The sequence below is a fragment of the Octopus bimaculoides genome, chromosome 10, assembly GCF_046866305.1.
Source record: "Octopus bimaculoides isolate indiv1 chromosome 10, ASM4686630v1, whole genome shotgun sequence".
NCBI lineage: Eukaryota > Metazoa > Mollusca > Cephalopoda > Octopoda > Octopodidae > Octopus > Octopus bimaculoides.
In genome coordinates, this window is record NC_142937.1 from 72,209,236 (window position 1) to 72,225,775 (window position 16,540).

The 16,540-nt window shown below is 37.6% G+C and overlaps 1 protein-coding gene across 4 annotated transcripts in view; it reads right to left on the bottom strand.

The window, feature by feature from the left end:
* LOC106875176 (molybdopterin synthase catalytic subunit) overlaps window positions 1-15,136 on the bottom strand; it is a 36,889-nt gene extending 21,753 nt beyond the window's left edge. The window contains exons 1-2 of one of the 4 annotated variants that reach the window (XM_089358784.1): window positions 14,704-15,136; window positions 7,168-7,432 (exon numbers count right to left, since the gene is read on the bottom strand). The gene's annotated coding sequence lies outside the window, so the exon portion shown is untranslated. Of the gene's footprint in view, window positions 1-7,167; window positions 7,433-14,640 lie in introns of all 4 variants that reach the window. The other 3 variants (XM_089358782.1, XM_014923213.3, XM_089358783.1) reach the window with 3 other exon arrangements.
* Window positions 15,137-16,540: the final 1,404 nt, after the last annotated feature.

The window sequence follows — 16,540 nt, forward strand, 5'->3', positions numbered from 1 at the left end:
GTCCTATTCTAAAACTATTTTTCATTCAATTTTCAAAAGCAAGACGTGGTTTCTACGTTAAAAAATGAACAACCGCTCAGAATATAATGTTCGTTAATCTTACCAATGAAATGAAATTGGCGATATTATTTCCCTGACAATGATGTATTTCTTAATAATTTGTTTTTGCGTTCAGTTTTCCCAAAGGTATTAACAACAAAAGGGAAAAAGACAAAGCAGCCACTAAGTACTGCAGCTGAATAGAACAAAATCCTGGAATAACCGCAATCTGTCGGCCAATTACAGTTCCATCCTGTGGCATTCGAGACGTTGGTGGGGTCAGACCACTAACTGCAAAAATTCCTGTTTTCACTGGCAACTCACCTAGCAGGGGTAACTGGTGAGACTCGTGAAGGCACTAGGCTGTTCCAGCACATCACTCTCGCCATCACCCACGGTAACGCTGCAAGCGTTCTGGCATGCCTCAATAGCCATAAGAGACATTTGCCAGCGCTCGCAACTTTTCAACCCAATTGCTTTGGTTTGTTTTTTGATTCGGTCAATATAAAGACTTTCCCGAAGGGAAGAAAAAAAAAAATACACCAGCCTGCTGTGTGTTAATAAGTATGTAGAAAACGAATATGAAAAAACAAAATATGCGCTAACAAGCCTGATGGGTAGAGAGGGGACTTTCGAAAAATTCACATCCAATTTTTCCATCATACCTCCCGGCAAAATATATATGTATCAATTTATTTTTAAAGAATCCAAAGATTTTGGTTATGGTGGAACCAATTCTGAACAAAAACTGTTCAAATGTCGCAATTTCGAGATTTCAATATATATCTATATATATAAAAATGAGAATGTGTGTGTGTGTGTGTGTGTGCTTCCCTAAAACTCGAGAACTACACAACCAATTTCATTCAAATTTTACACATGCCTTACTTAAGGTTCCGGTTGTGTTTTAGTTAAAAAAAAATTTTAACTTCTTGCATAGTTTGAGCCCATAGCAACATCATATATCCTCCACTATTTAAGTATTGCGTGTCAAAAGTGAAACAAAAACAGTCAAATACTTTCACTTTAAAAATGAAACTATTCCACTAACTGAAACAATCACATTTCAATACTGTAATGACAGATACTTTCACTTTAATGGTGTGTGTGTGTGTGTGTGTGTCTGTGTGTGTGTGTGTATATATATATATATAATATATATATATATATATATATATATATATATATATATATATATATATATATATATATATATAGAGAGAGAGAGAGAGAGAGAGAGAGAGAGAGAGAGAGAGAGAGAGAGAGAGAGAGAGAGAGAGAGATGTATATGTATACATATAGATGTATATGTACACGTATATGTATAGATATATATATATATATATATATATAGATCTATATGCATACATGTATATGTATACATATGTGTAGATGTATATATATATAGGTGTACATCTAATATGTACACATATATAAATGCATACAGATATCTATACATATATACACCCATACACACACACATACATATGCACACAAACACACACATTAGTCATTTGTTTTCTTATCCAAAACTACGTCAAAAGTATTGAATGGATCTTTAAAAAATTTGGAAATTATATTCTATGCATAATGGCCATAACCCCCATGAAAATTCATATATTTTTAATGTTGATGAAATTTTAACCATACATATTACACACAAATAAAGTAATATTTCTAAAATTTTTTCTTCTTAGAAGTTACAAAGACCCCTTCATGGGGACTTCACACCCACAATTTAGTCATTTTTCCTAAGCAAAGACGAATGCAGTTGTACCATTGGTAGCTATAGGGTCACCCGAACATAACAGATGAGCATTATTTGTAATTCAACGGTACAACAGTGTAAGACTATCCTTTCAGATATACTTACATTGTGATTTCTGCAATGTGGTGCATAAATTGTCAAGTAAATGAGACTTATCTTTGCCTCCACTGATTCACTTGCAAAGTGCTGAGTAAAATTATTTCGTTGCAGACCTCCTTTGAGTCTTTTTATTATCACTGCAACACATATAGTCCCCAGTTGGTAACATTGATTTCAAGGCCTTCCCAGATGAGTGACTGGTTGTTCTAAGACATTTATTGATTGTAAATATTTTCTGCCCAGTTACCTATCGGTATAGTGGTCATTTGCAAACTCAAGAGGCGACACTTTCATTTCCCTTTACTCCAAACGTGACACATTGTTGTTTCAATTGGATCATGCCCTTCCAATTGCTATAGATCCATAATGCATCTTAAAGCTGTGCTTGTCACCTGTATGGTGAGGAATCCTACATTGGGGAGTATTAACGACTAGGCTACGGTAGCTGACTGATTATCGTAATCATTCGTCTTTTGCTTTCCTGTAGCTTTGCTCTCTTTTACAAACCCAGTGAACATACATATATTTCCTATTTCAAAGAAATTCAAACAATACATATTACACACAAGTTAAAAAGATTCCCAACAATTAAACTTTTCTGGTTGACATTAATACACCCATCACCAATAGGGGCCTTAACTCCCACATTTTTCAGCTCCATGAGCTCCATTTTTCAGGAGCAAAATTCTTTTAGGGTCCATGTAGTGTCTTAGGCCAAACATTTTTTTAACTTCCTACATAGTTCGAGCCCACAGCAATATCATATCTCCTCCACTATTTCAGTATTACATGTCAAAAGTGAAACAATAACATCACTCTACTGTAATGTCAGATACTTTCACTCTAACACTGAAACTATTCCACTATTTCAGTATTACCTTTCAAAAGTGAAACAATAACATGTCGCTACTGTAATTTCAAATATTTTCACTTTAATACTTTCAATTTCATATTGAAACTATTAAAGTGAGACTATACTCTCACATATATACAGACATACTATAAGACCCAAGTTAAAAACATTCCCAACAATTCAACTTCTCTGGTTGACATTAACACCCCCACCCCCAATAGGGGCCTTCATTCCCACATTTTAGAGCTCCATGAGCTCCATTTTGCAGGAGTAAAATCTTTTTTACAGGTTCCAGAAGACTGAAATTTTGGAATATGCGCATAAAGATCAATAGTATGGTATACATGCCTCATGATTAGAATTTTTTTAGGGTGTGTAAAGAGGGAAAGAACCCTCATGTGCAATTTTGATGAAATTCGAATCATATGTATTCCAGTTCCTTACAGAAAATATAACAGAAAAGTCTCATTTTTCAATTGCATGTAACACGGGCAACGCCGGGTATCTCTGCTAGTATATATATATATATATATATATATATATATATATATATGGGAGAATTTACGAAAAAAACAACAGACGAAGATAGGTGGTGTAAACAACAAATGGATGTATTAGTATAACACTTGAGAATAGAGAAAGTCTTTGATGTTTTGAGCCTACATTCTTCAACTGAAAGGAACACAGAAAGAAACAAGGAGAGAAAAAATATATAAATGTAGTGGTCAGCAATCTATCATGGCGAATGCCAGACAGAAGGATCACACAGGAGAGCTAAGAAAAAAGGGAGATAACAAAGAAGTGATCTGTATACAAATATATACAGGGTGATTCAAAGGTCACCATACATAAGAACAATTTATTTCTTTATAGAATCAGTTTCTAAGACTAGTTTTTCTTATTTAACTGTTTCTTATAAAACAATAAATTTTTCCTATGTATGGTGACTATTGAAACAACCTATATCATCATCATTATCATCATCATCATCATCATCATCGTTTAACGTCCGTTTTCCATGCTAGCATGGGTTGGACGATTTGACTGAGGACTGGTGAACCAGATGGCTACACCAGGCTCAAATCTGATTTGGCAGAGTTTCTACAGCTGGATGCCCTTCCTAACGCCTTAGCAACTGGAAACCAATTTGGTAGTAATTGAAAAACTTGAAGAAAAAAAAAAGAATTAGAAGAGATTCGTAAAGCCAAAGTGGAAGGTATTATAATTCACTCAAAGGCCAAGTGGATAGATAAAGGGGAGAAGGTTAACCATTATTTTTGCAATCTAGAAAATAAGAATTTTGTAAGTAAAGGCATGGCCCAATTAGAGTTAGATAATGGATCTACTATAGAAAATACAGAGGATATTGTTCTTGAAGCAACATCATTTTATGAAAGATTGTATTCTTCTAAGGAGCAAATGTTAAAAGATTGTAATCTTGATGAATTTTTTTCTGAAGGGGACTTGTACAGGCTTAGTAAAAGAGATTCTAAATCATTGGGAGGCCCAATAGCTCACAATGAACTTTTGAAATGTTTGAAAAAGACAAAGAACAATAGAAGTCTAGGTTCGGATGGGTTCACCTTTGATTTTTATAAATTCTTTTGGAAGGATTTATCTCTGTTTTTGTTGAGGTCATTCAACTATAGCTTTGCTAAGGGTTATCTATCAGAGACACAGAAGCAAGGTTATTATTACCTGTATTCCAAAAGGAAATAAGCCCAAGCATTTTTTGAAGAACTGGAGACCTATTTCACTTCTCAATACTGCTTACAAACTACTTTCAACTGTTATTGCTGAGAGGTTTAAAAGTATCCTTCCAAAGTTGATTAGTACTGATCAAACAGGATTCATATCTAATAAATACATTGGGGACAATGTAAGATTGATATATGATCTGATGAACTACATAGAATTAAATGACATACCAGGAATGTTGGTTTTAATAGATTTTGAGAAGGTATTCGATTCTGTTTCATGGTCATTTATAAACAAGACACAAGCTTTTTTTGGCTTTGGTGATGACATCTGTAAATGGCTCAATATTCTGTACAATGGTGCTAGATCTTGCCTGATAATTAACGGTAACCAAATTCGACGACTGGCACCTGTGCTAACCTTTCCTCCATTGGACACTAAACTCTGCTTGCGAAGACCTGTTGAGGCAAGTGAAATTGAAATCAAACCAAATTCAGTGACTGGCACGCATGCCAGTGGAGCGCTAACAGCACCATCCAAGCGGGATCATTGCCAGAGCAGCTGTCTGGCTTCCATGTCAGTGGCATGTAAAAAGCACCATTTGAGCGTGATTGCTACCAGCCGTCGCCTTCCTGGCATTTGTGTCGGTGGCACGTGAAAAAACAGTCAAGCGAGGTCGTTGCCAGTGCTGCTGGACTGGCTCCTGTGCAGGTGGCATGTAAAAAACACCATTTGAGCGTGGCTCTTGCCAGTACCGCCTGACTGGCCCTCGTGCCGGTGGCACGTAAAAGCACCCACTACACTCTCGGAGTGATTGGCATTAGGAAGGGCATCCAGCTGTAGAAACTCTGCTGGATCAGATTGGAGCCCGGTGCAGCCATCTGGTTCGCCAGTCCTCAGTCAAATCGTGCAACCCATGCTAGCATGGAAAGTGGATGTTAAACAATGATGATGATGTCTCCTTGGTTCCCTGTTGAGTGGGGATGTAGACAGAGCAATCCTCTCTCTCCATATATTTTTATCCCATGTGTTGAGGTCTTGGCTGGTCTAATGAGAAAAAAAACGAGATATTAAAAGAATTACAGTTGATGATGGGGAATGTCTGTTCACGCAATATGCTGATGATTCAGAGTTCATTTTAGACGGTTCACAAGAGTCTTTTGAAGCTACAGTAGACACCTTGAGTTTCTTTGCTGATATATCCAGGCTTAAAATTAACTATGATAAGTCTCAGGTGATATGGATAGGTTCAAGAAGGGGTAGTGTAAGTTAGATACTTACCTAATTTAAATATAAAATGGAACCCAAGTCACTTCAAGCTTCTAGGTGCAATATTCTCAATAGATTTAAAGAACATGGCCAAAAAGAATTTTGAAAATAAATTATTTGAAATTCAGGTAATAATTAATAGATGGATGAAAAGAATAATTACACCAATGAGTAGAATTGCAGTTATAAAATCACTACTCATTTCAAAATTGAACTACCGCTTCCTTACTCTACCAAAATATTATCTAAATTTCTCTGGAGTGGAAAACCAGAAAAATTAAGAGAGCTTTTGCTTGTAAGCCTGTTAAAGAAGGTGAACTTGGTATGGTAGAAGCTTTTGCTTACGTCAACTCTTTAAAACTATCCTGGATGAGAAAGTTGATGGACATTCACTATGAATCCATATGGAAACTCTTATGCCATGCTTCCTCCACAAAACTGAAAAATTTAGTTGTAATTGGTAATATTTTCCAGAGTAAACTAGCTAACACTATCAGAAATGATTTTTGGCATGATTGTATTTCTGCCTTTGACAAGTTTACAAATAAGATGGAGCCTGATTCATTTGATGTAACAGAATAAATTTACTTTAATAAAAACTTAAGGGTCGGTAAAGAGGCAATCTTCTTTCCTGAGAGAGGTGTTGGCAAGATTCGTGACGTTATCAATTTAGATGGATCTTACTGCACCCTGGAAGAATTCCAGAATTTATTTAAACTAGATACAAATTTTCTCCAGTATAATGGGCTTATCAGGGCAATTAAAGCTACCAAACAAAGTTTAAAATAAGCAAACCTACTGCTTTTCAACATTTAGAGGATAATACAGCTATCCGAAAGCTCATGTCTGTTAGGAAAGGAGCCAAACGATACTACTATGTTTTAGACAATGTTGAGACTTGTTTAATATTCAAACACAAATCGAAAGTATGTACTTGCTGAACTGGAATGGGAAAAAAATATTTTTACTACTTATAAAGACAACAACAGATACTAGGTTATGATGGTTCCAGTTTAGAATTATACACAATATTTTAGCAACTAATTCTCTATTATTCAAGATTAAACAGGCCGAAAGCAACCTGTGCACTTTTTGTCAACGTGAGGTGGAGACAGTGTCACACCTTTTCTGGTATTGTGAATGTGTACTAGTCTTCTGGCAATGCTTCTTAGATTTGCTGTATAAAAAGTGCATACATGTTCGCAACATGAAACTTGACCCACAGCTCATTCTATTCGGATTGAGAAAAAACACATATACTGATGGCATCTTTGACTTGCTAATATCATTAGCAAAATTTTTTTATATACAAAAGCAAAGTGGCAAAAAACACTCAACTTCAAACATTTTAGAAACTTTGTGCATGACAGATATCTAATTGAAAAAAACATCATACAATGAAAACAAGCAAGATGAATTTTATAAAAAATGGAAGCTCTACCTTGAGTTTGTAAACACATGGTAGTCCTCTTGTAGAACTGTATTAAAATTTTATGAGTGACTGACGATTGAGTATGTAGTCCATTTTATTTTCTATTTATTTTTTATTCATCCTGTTCTCTTTCTTCTCTTTGTTTTTTATATTATTAGAATTTTTTTGTTTCTTTCTCTTTTTCTTAAAAAAGAAAGAAGTTCTGTTCTCCATTTGTTTTATACAAAACTTCATGGTCCCCTGGCCGTGCTGTTTCATATTATAACAGGGAAAACTGAAAATAAAAAGTTAATTTATATATATATATATATATATATATATATATATATATATATATATATATATTATTTGTCATATATATATATATATATATATATATATATATATATATATATATATATATATATATATTATTTGTCATATATATATATATATTATTTGTCATATATATATATATATATATATATTATTTGTCATATATATATATATATATATATATATATATATATATATATATGAGCATCAATATGTGTAGTGATGCATCATTTCACATGCACATTGTCAAGTTGACAGCAAAGTGCAGACAACTGGCAGGGTGGATACTGAGGACATTTCGAACAAGGGATCAAAAAGTCATGTTGACTCTATGGAAGACATTTGTTCTGAGCCGCCTAGACTATTGCTCTCAGTTGTGGTCACCACACAGTGTCAAGCAGACAGCAGAACTCGAGGCAATTCAGCATCACTATACAAAAAAGATCGCCACAGTCCAACAGATGAAGGCACTAGGTCTCTACTCCCTGGAGCGCAGGCGGGAGAGATATGTAATAATATACATAGGGAAAATACTGGAAGGACTGGCACCAAACTTTGGCATCAAGTACTACACGAATGCCCACACAGGTCGCCACTGCATGGTACCAAGGGTACCGTCCACTGCATCTCACATAAGAAAAAGGTACAGCAACAGCCTCGGTTTCAGAGGACCTCAGCTCTTTAATGCCCTGCCAAAACATTTGAGAGACCTGCAAGACATGGATATAGAGGTCTTCAAAACAAAACTCGACACTTTCCTCTCCACGATACCAGACAAACCAATGGCTCGAAATGAGACACAGTTTAGGGCAGCGATGTCAAATTCTCTTATACACCAGATGTGCCATCAAAACTCTTGATTGGACTATATCAGGTGGAGGAGAAGAGCCATGCAAGGAACGTGAAGAGAGCACAGCATAAAGACGGAAAGTTACGGTGGTGCTCCAGCATGACCACAGCCACTTGGCTGAAACCCATAAATAAATAAATAAATATATATATATATATATATATATATATATATATATATATATATATATATATAAAATCTCTTCTCCGCTGACATACTACGACGAAGTCTCCAAGATGCAGATAAGATAGAGATTTTTATTTATTTACGGCCTCAAACATCTCATACCTTTCGCGCTTTAGTCTGCCCTCTATTATTTATCTTGTTTCTCTCCATGAAATTCAATTGAATTCAGTTTTTGTCTTAAATTCATACTTATTCATTTTCTAAGCTTCCTAAATTCATGCTACGTATATATTCTATTCACCTAGATTTCATTGCTCTTTTAAAAATTACGATTTATGCATTGTTGTCTCTCAAATATTTAAAATCTACGATCAAGAGCCCTATCTCCTCGCTGATGGTACACCCGCCCTCCCACCCCCTCCACCGGAAGTGCATTCCTCTGTCATCCTGTCATCCTCGGCTGTCTCCCGGAACCCATCTAGCGGCCTTGGCCATCCTCTCCCCTTCCTTTGGGTAGCGCATTAAGTTTGAGTAATGTTTGCAGGTTGTAGGTACTGTTTTGCTTATGAATTCTTCCAATTGCAAGTTTTCTTTTCAGGTACACGACACTGCTTTCCCCCTTCCCAGGCTACAGGCCCACACCCCCAACACCCATACTGTTAGGATTGGCACTCTCAACGTCGGCACGCTGAAAGGTAGATCTGGTGAAATTGTTGAGATGCTTGAACGGAGACGCGTAGATATGTGCTGCATCCAGGAAGTAAGATGGAGAGGAGGTTCTGCGAGGTTCCTCACAGGCAAAGAACACAGGTACAAGATTTTCTGGGCAGGGAACACTGACGGGGTCGGGGGCGTAGGAATACTTCTAGCGGAGAAATGGGTGGATAAGGTAATCGAGGTCGTTAGAGTAAGTGACAGAGTACTTAAGATCAGACTAGTGCTTCATCATAGATTAGCTACTGTCATCTCAGCCTATGCACCTCAACCGGGGCTACCAGATGGTCTGAAAGACCAATTCTATGACACCCTCTTGCAAACTACCTCGTCGACGAGTGACAGGGACCTTCTCTTTGTGGCTGGAGACTTCAATGGTCATGTCGGACGTCGTGCTGGAGGCTTCCATGGCATACATGGAGGCTATGGCTTCGGTTCCCGCAACGAGGAGGGAACCAGACTGCTGGAGTTCTGTGATGCAACCGATCTTATGGTCTGCAATACCAACTTCAGGAAACCTGCCAGTCACCTAGTCACCTACCGCTCCGGCAGACACTCTAGCCAAATTGACTACATCCTCGCCAGAAATAGGGAAAGAGGGCGGCTTATAAATGCCAAAACCTACCCAGGCGAAGAATGTACCCCACAACATAGATTAGTAGTTAGTGACTTTGGGATCAAGGCAAAATGGGTGCCCAGAATTAGACAGGCTTGGAGGAGAAGGGTGTGGAAGCTTGAAGACCCTGCAAATGGACAGAGACTTAGAGACAAGTTACTTGAAGCATTTAACGAAATAGAAGGGGATATAGCATCATACAACATGGAAGACAATTGGAGATTTCTGCGGGACAACCTGTTGAAAGCCACTGACCAGATTTGTGGGTAGTGTAAGGTCCCCTCCCGACCCAGAGTAACGTGGTGGTGGAACAAGGAGGTAGACAGGGCTATTAGACAAAAGAAACAGGCTTGGAAGGACTGGAAGAACGGTGGTAGCAGGGAATTGTACCAATGTGCCAGAAGGGAGGCTAGGCGACAGGTTTATTTAGCCAGAGGGGAAGCAGATAAGAAAAGATTTGCCAATGTTCTGCGCCGTGAGGACCAAAGACTCGAGGTATTTCGTGTTGCAAGACAGTGTAGGAGAGAGAATAGTGATGTTGTAGGAGAGAAATGTGTTCGCATGGATGATGGTACGCTTGCACTAAATGAGGATGCAAAGAAAGAGGTCTGGAGATGCCACTACGATAGATTGCTTAATAAAGAGAATGAATGGGAGGAAGAGAGCCTGCCGTATGTCGACCCAATAGAGGGACCAGCTATCCGAGTTGATAGTACCGGGGTAGATAAAGCAATTAAGAGTATGAAGACCGGGAAAGCCCCCGGCCCATCAGGAATCACTGCAGAAATGCTCAAAATATCTGGCAGTGTTGGCTATAGCCTAGTCACCCGTATTACGAACCAGGTGATACACGAAGGAGTCATACCCAATGACTGGTGTAGCAGCATCATAGTCAACTGCTACAAAGGTAAAGGTGACGCTTTAGATACAAATAATTACAGAGGCATCAAGCTGTTAGATCAGGTTATGAAAGTTACAGAGAGGTTCATAGCCCAACTAATTAGGGAGCGAATCAATTTAGATGAGATGCAGTTTGGGTTCGTGCCAAGTAAAAGCACTACTGATGCCTTATTTCTAGTGAGACAGCTGCAGGAGAAATACCTAGCTAAGGATAAACCTCTGTACCTGGCTTTCGTTGACATGGAGAAAGCCTTTGACAGGGTCCCCCGATCCCTTATCTGGTGGTCAATGAGGAAACTTGGGATAGAAGAATGGTTAGTGAGAGCTGTGCGAGCCATGTACAGAGATGCTGCCAGTAAGGTGAGGGTTGGAAATGAGTACAGCAATGAATTCCGGGTAGAGGTAGGGGTCCACCAAGGTTCCGTCCTCAGCCCCCTCTTATTTATCATAGTCCTCCAGGCAATCACAGAGGAGTTCAAGACAGGTTGCTCCTGGGAGCTCCTCTATGCTGATGACCTTGCCCTAATTGCGGAGTCACTATCAGAACTAGAGGAGAAGTTTCAGGTGTGGAAGCAAGGTCTAGAATTGAAGGGCCTTAGAGTCAACCCAGCTAAAACCAAAATCCTAATAAGTAGGAAGGTAGATAAAACACAAACCCCTTCAGGTAGATGGCCCTGCTCAGTATGTAGAAAAGGAGTAGGTAGTAACTCTATAAGATGTACCCAGTGCAAGCTATGGACACATAAGAGGTGCAGCAACATCAAAGGCAGGGTAACTAGCAAGTTAGTTTTTGTTTGTGGCAGATGTTCAGGTGCAATAAAGACTGTAAACAAACAGGAAACAACTTCTATCTCATTCCAAGGTGAAAAACTAGAGGTAGTCGATAGCTTCCGCTATCTGGGCGACCAAGTTAGTAGTGGGGGTGGGTGCGCTGAAAGTGTAGCTGCTAGAATAATAGCCTGGGCAAAGTTTAGAGAGCTCTTACCCCTGCTGGCGACAAAGGGACTCTCACTCAGAGTAAAAGGCAGACTGTATGACGCATGCGTACAAACAGCCATGCTACATGGCAGTGAAACATGGGCTGTAACTGCTGAGGACATACGTAAGCTCGCAAGGAATGAAGCCAGTATGCTCCGTTGGATGTGTAATGTCAATGTGAATACCCGTCAGAGTGTAAGTATCTTGAGAGAAAAGCTGAACATTAGAAGCATCAGTTGTGGTGTGCAAGAGAGACGATTGCGCTGGTATGGACATGTGGTGAGAATGGATGAGGATAGCTGCGTGAAAAAGTGCCACACCCTAACAGTTGAGGGAACCCGTGGAAGAGGTAGGCCCAGGAAGACCTGGGCTGAGGTGGTGAGGCAAGACCTTCGTACATTGGGCCTCACCGAGGCGATGACTACTGACCGAGACCTTTGGAAATGTGCTGTGCGTGAGAAGACCCGGCAAGCCAAGTAAGATCGTTGCCAGTGCCCCTGGACTGGCTCTTGTGCGGGTGGCACATGAGATGCACCATTTTGAGCGTGCCCGTTGCCAGTACCGCCTGACTGGCTCCCGTAGGATTTTCGAGTGAGATCGTTGCCAGTGCCCCTGGACTGGCTTGTGCGGGTGGCACATAAAAGACACCATTTCGAGCGTGGCCGTTTTCGTGCGGGTGACACGTAAAAGCACCCACTACACTCTCTGAGTGGTTGGCGTTAGGAAGGGCATCCAGCTGTAGAAACTCTGCCAATTTAGATTGGAGCCTGGTGTTGCCATCCGGTTTCACCAGTCCTCAGTCAAATCGTCCAACCCATGCTAGCATGGAAAGCGGACGTTAAACGATGATGATGATGATGATAGATATATATATATATATATATATATATATATATATATATATATATTGTTGTACTTGGGGATGGTCATATTGCCAGTTTAGCCAATAAAAACACACGCACTGTATATTTGGTGTTAATTTGCTTCAGCTTTATATTACATTAATCTTAATCTTATTTCGGCCAGAGTTCTTTCGTCACACTTCTGTGACCTGATAGTTAGCAAGGTGAGACACACATAAGAAGGAAGGAAACAAAGGACCACTGATGAGGTCACAGAAGTGTGACGAAAGAACTCTGGCCGAAATAATATTAAGATTAATGTAATATAAAGCTGAAGCAAATTAACACCAAATATACAGTGCGTGTGTTTTTATATTTAAACTGGCAATATGACCATCCCCAAGTACAACAACATCTGTTTCAACACACGATTTCACATCAAAAATCTTGCAAAACAAATATGTATGTATATATATATATATATATATATATATATATATATATATATACATACATAAAGAATAATATTAAATGAAGCAAAACGCGTATAATCAAAGGAACTTATTGATTATATGCGTTTTGCTCCATTTATTATTATTCTTCATATCTACTCAAAATACATCACTTTAACTTGGTATTTCTACCTATTAACCGGGTATGATATCACAGTTTTTGTGTTTTTTGCTACCCTGGTAACTATTAAACATATTTACATTATCGAAGTTTTTTCAACCGAGATAATATTAATATATACATAAATTAATATATATATATATATATATATATATATATATATATATATATATATAATGGTCAATATAAAAATTAGATGCAAGAGCAGTTTGTACAACGAATTCTCAAGTTGTCGATGTTTCGTTATACCTCGCAAAGTTGTCAACAAACTGTCATCTGGATCAGCTGTTTTGTTCGTTAAATTCCGTAAAAATTTTCATTTATCTACTTTTGTTTTAAAGTGAAAGAGAGGAGGAGAAAGTGAAAGATGTATAAATATATGAAATGGGCCTGTTTGTGTGTGAGAGAGGGAGAGAGTGCCACTTAAACATACATGAAAACACGTTCACGCACACACTCTTTCTGTCTCTCACAAACAAGAGATGTATGCATATATATTAACATATGTGCGTCTCTCTCTCTCTCTCTCTCTCTCTCACACACCCGTCCATTTCATATACACGTACATACATCTTTCACTTAAAAACAAAAGGAAAAAAAAAAATTACGGAAATTAACGATCCCAGATGAGTTCTCCAAGTCAAAACGAAAGATCGCTCTAAGGCAGCAGGGGTAGGGAAGATATACGGAAGAATTAGCAAGTGAAGCTGCTGCGTGGAGATTCCTCGTTCGTTCAAATAACTCCAGTTTCAGAATCTTTGAACGCGTGACCTCTAACGCAACTATTGATGACATTTGTTTGCAATAACACACACACAATAAGGCAGCAGTCATCAATTAATAACCAGTCTTGTATATATGTTAAGATTATTTTTATTATAAAAGATATACTATTGTTACAAAATATCCTTGTGGTGTTTGTTTCGACTTTTTACTTTCTGAAGTCACATCCCGCTGGGATCAACTTTTGTGACAGACGTCACAAATATTTAACCCACTCTTTTTTTTTTATTTAATCTAATTGTTTGTTTGTTTTTTATTTCTTCGGATTCATACATTTGCGAAAGCTTTGCCATTCATCTATCTGGGGTCGAAAGGGCCGGTCAAAGGCTATGATCGACTAACATACACCCCCTCAAAATTACTGGCCTTGTGCTTATGCCAGAAATAGGAATTACAATCATTAATATTTTTTCAAATTATATATTTTTCATTTTTCCATTATTTGTCATGTTACTATTATTCATTGTAAACACTCAAAAAAGAAATCCACAAAGAATGAGATGAGTTATGAGACAGAAGATGTAACAAACTGTACACAAGTCAACGCGACAGTGGAAATGTTCGGAGTTTTGATCAACCTCTCCTCCAAAGTCCCATACATAACGGGGAAGAAATGCGGAGTAAAAGTAAAGTATAAGAACTAAAATTGAGGTTTTCACAGAATCACAATTTCTGCCTTATGAAATCTGAGAATGCTTAAAAAATATGAAAGAAAAAAAAACTACTTTTCTGTCGTGAGATTCGAAGGACATCTGTTGTAAAACACCGCCAGGGAATGTTAAACATACCTTCACTAGGTCTTCTTTTTCTGCAAATGAGTTGTCCATTCAAAGTTTCATGTATTAAAGCACACGTGTATTTCATTTCGCCATTTTAGCACGTGATTTAGCAAACTTTTAACACTGCAAAGCTATTAACTGTTTGTCACCGCATCTCTCAATTACTTTGTCTCGTCGTCACGCTTTTTTTTTTTTTTTTTTTGCCTTTGTCGATATAATTGTGTACACAATATAATCCGATAGTAATCATACTTATACTCGATATTAAACTAAATCAATTCTCAATGTACTCAGTTGCGTACATAACGTAACTGGCAATTGAACAATTAAATAGTTGGGCGGAGGTAAAGGCAATAGACCGCACCCGCTTTGGGATTTTTTTCTTTTTTTTTTTTACAGGAACCCAGTATATCAGGTGTGGAGATTCCAAATCTGTAAAAAAATCTGCTTTTCAAAATTTTAATCCCCCCCCCGCCACTACATTTCTTAAATTTTCACTTTTTTTAAAAAGGTTTTTTTTTTTTGGGGGGCAAAATACGTAGAAAAATACAGAGATTATGATTCAGAAAAAAAAAATTCTGTAAAATTTCAATTTAAAAAAAAAATAAAATAAACAACCCCTCCCCGCCGACCTATGACAATAAGCGAAATTAAAGCGTTCTCTCTACTAATGTTTTCATGACGAATATAACCCAACATGTGGTCAGGGTCTTTTGGAATTAAGAGAGGTATGTAAAAATTAGATTGTATGCACAGACATACACACAACAAAACGACATTTAAAAAGATTTTTTTTTTCTCTTTTGGTAATTCGTATTTAGAAAGTTGATCCTCGGTTTGGCTGTTGTTTCTAGCTTGTCAGATTTCTGGTTGGGGTGGATTTAAATTTTGAAATTTTTTTCTTTGGTAATTCGTATTAAAATTTTGAAAACGTATTCCTAGCATGTCAGGTTTGCTGTTTAAATACTTTTTGCGTCTGCTATTTTATAATTCGGTAAATTTTCAGATTAACACCTGCACGATTTTCACTAGGGTGTTAGGGTTACGGTTTAGGGTTAGAGTTAGGGTTACGGTTAGGGTTAGGGTCAGAGAATTCCGTCCCTAACCCTAACCGTAACCCTAAACCCTAAAACCCTAACCCTAAAACTAACCCTAACCCTGACCCTAAAACCCCAACTCTAACACTCTAGGGAAGATCGTGTGGGTGTTAATATGAAAATTTACCTATAATTCTATGAAACAGTAGAGATAACACTTTAATTTCACTTCTTGTCATAGGGCAGGTGGGGGGGGAGGTTATTATCATTTTTTTTTTTTTTCACAATCATAATCTCCGTATTTTTCTGCGTATTTCGTTCGGCAAAAGAAATTTTTTTAAAAAAGTGAAATTTTAAGAAAATGGTGGGGGTGTAGGGGGGAATTAAAATTTTGAAATGCAGATTTTTTTGCAGAAAAAATCCCAAAGGGGGTGCGGTCTATTGTCTTTACCTCCGCAAATTGTTGTAGGTTGATCGTGTAGAATAACGTCGGAAATTATCTAGTTCTCCAAAACTAATTTCATTCGATGTAAGAACTCTTTATGGGGCTAATGCTGTTTCGCACCTCTCCTTGAAAAATACATCTTTTGGAAAACGTTTTTTTCGGATTCCTACGTTTTAGATATCGGAGATTACGAATATGCAAAAAAACATTTTTTTTTTTAATTTCACCCCACCCCTCCACCCACCCAATTTAGATTTTTTATTTTGAACACATGCAAATTGAAATTAAATACAAACAAAAACATTAAAATGGAAAGAATTTACGTTTTTCTTGTTTGCCTTAAATAACCGTAAATAACAATTTA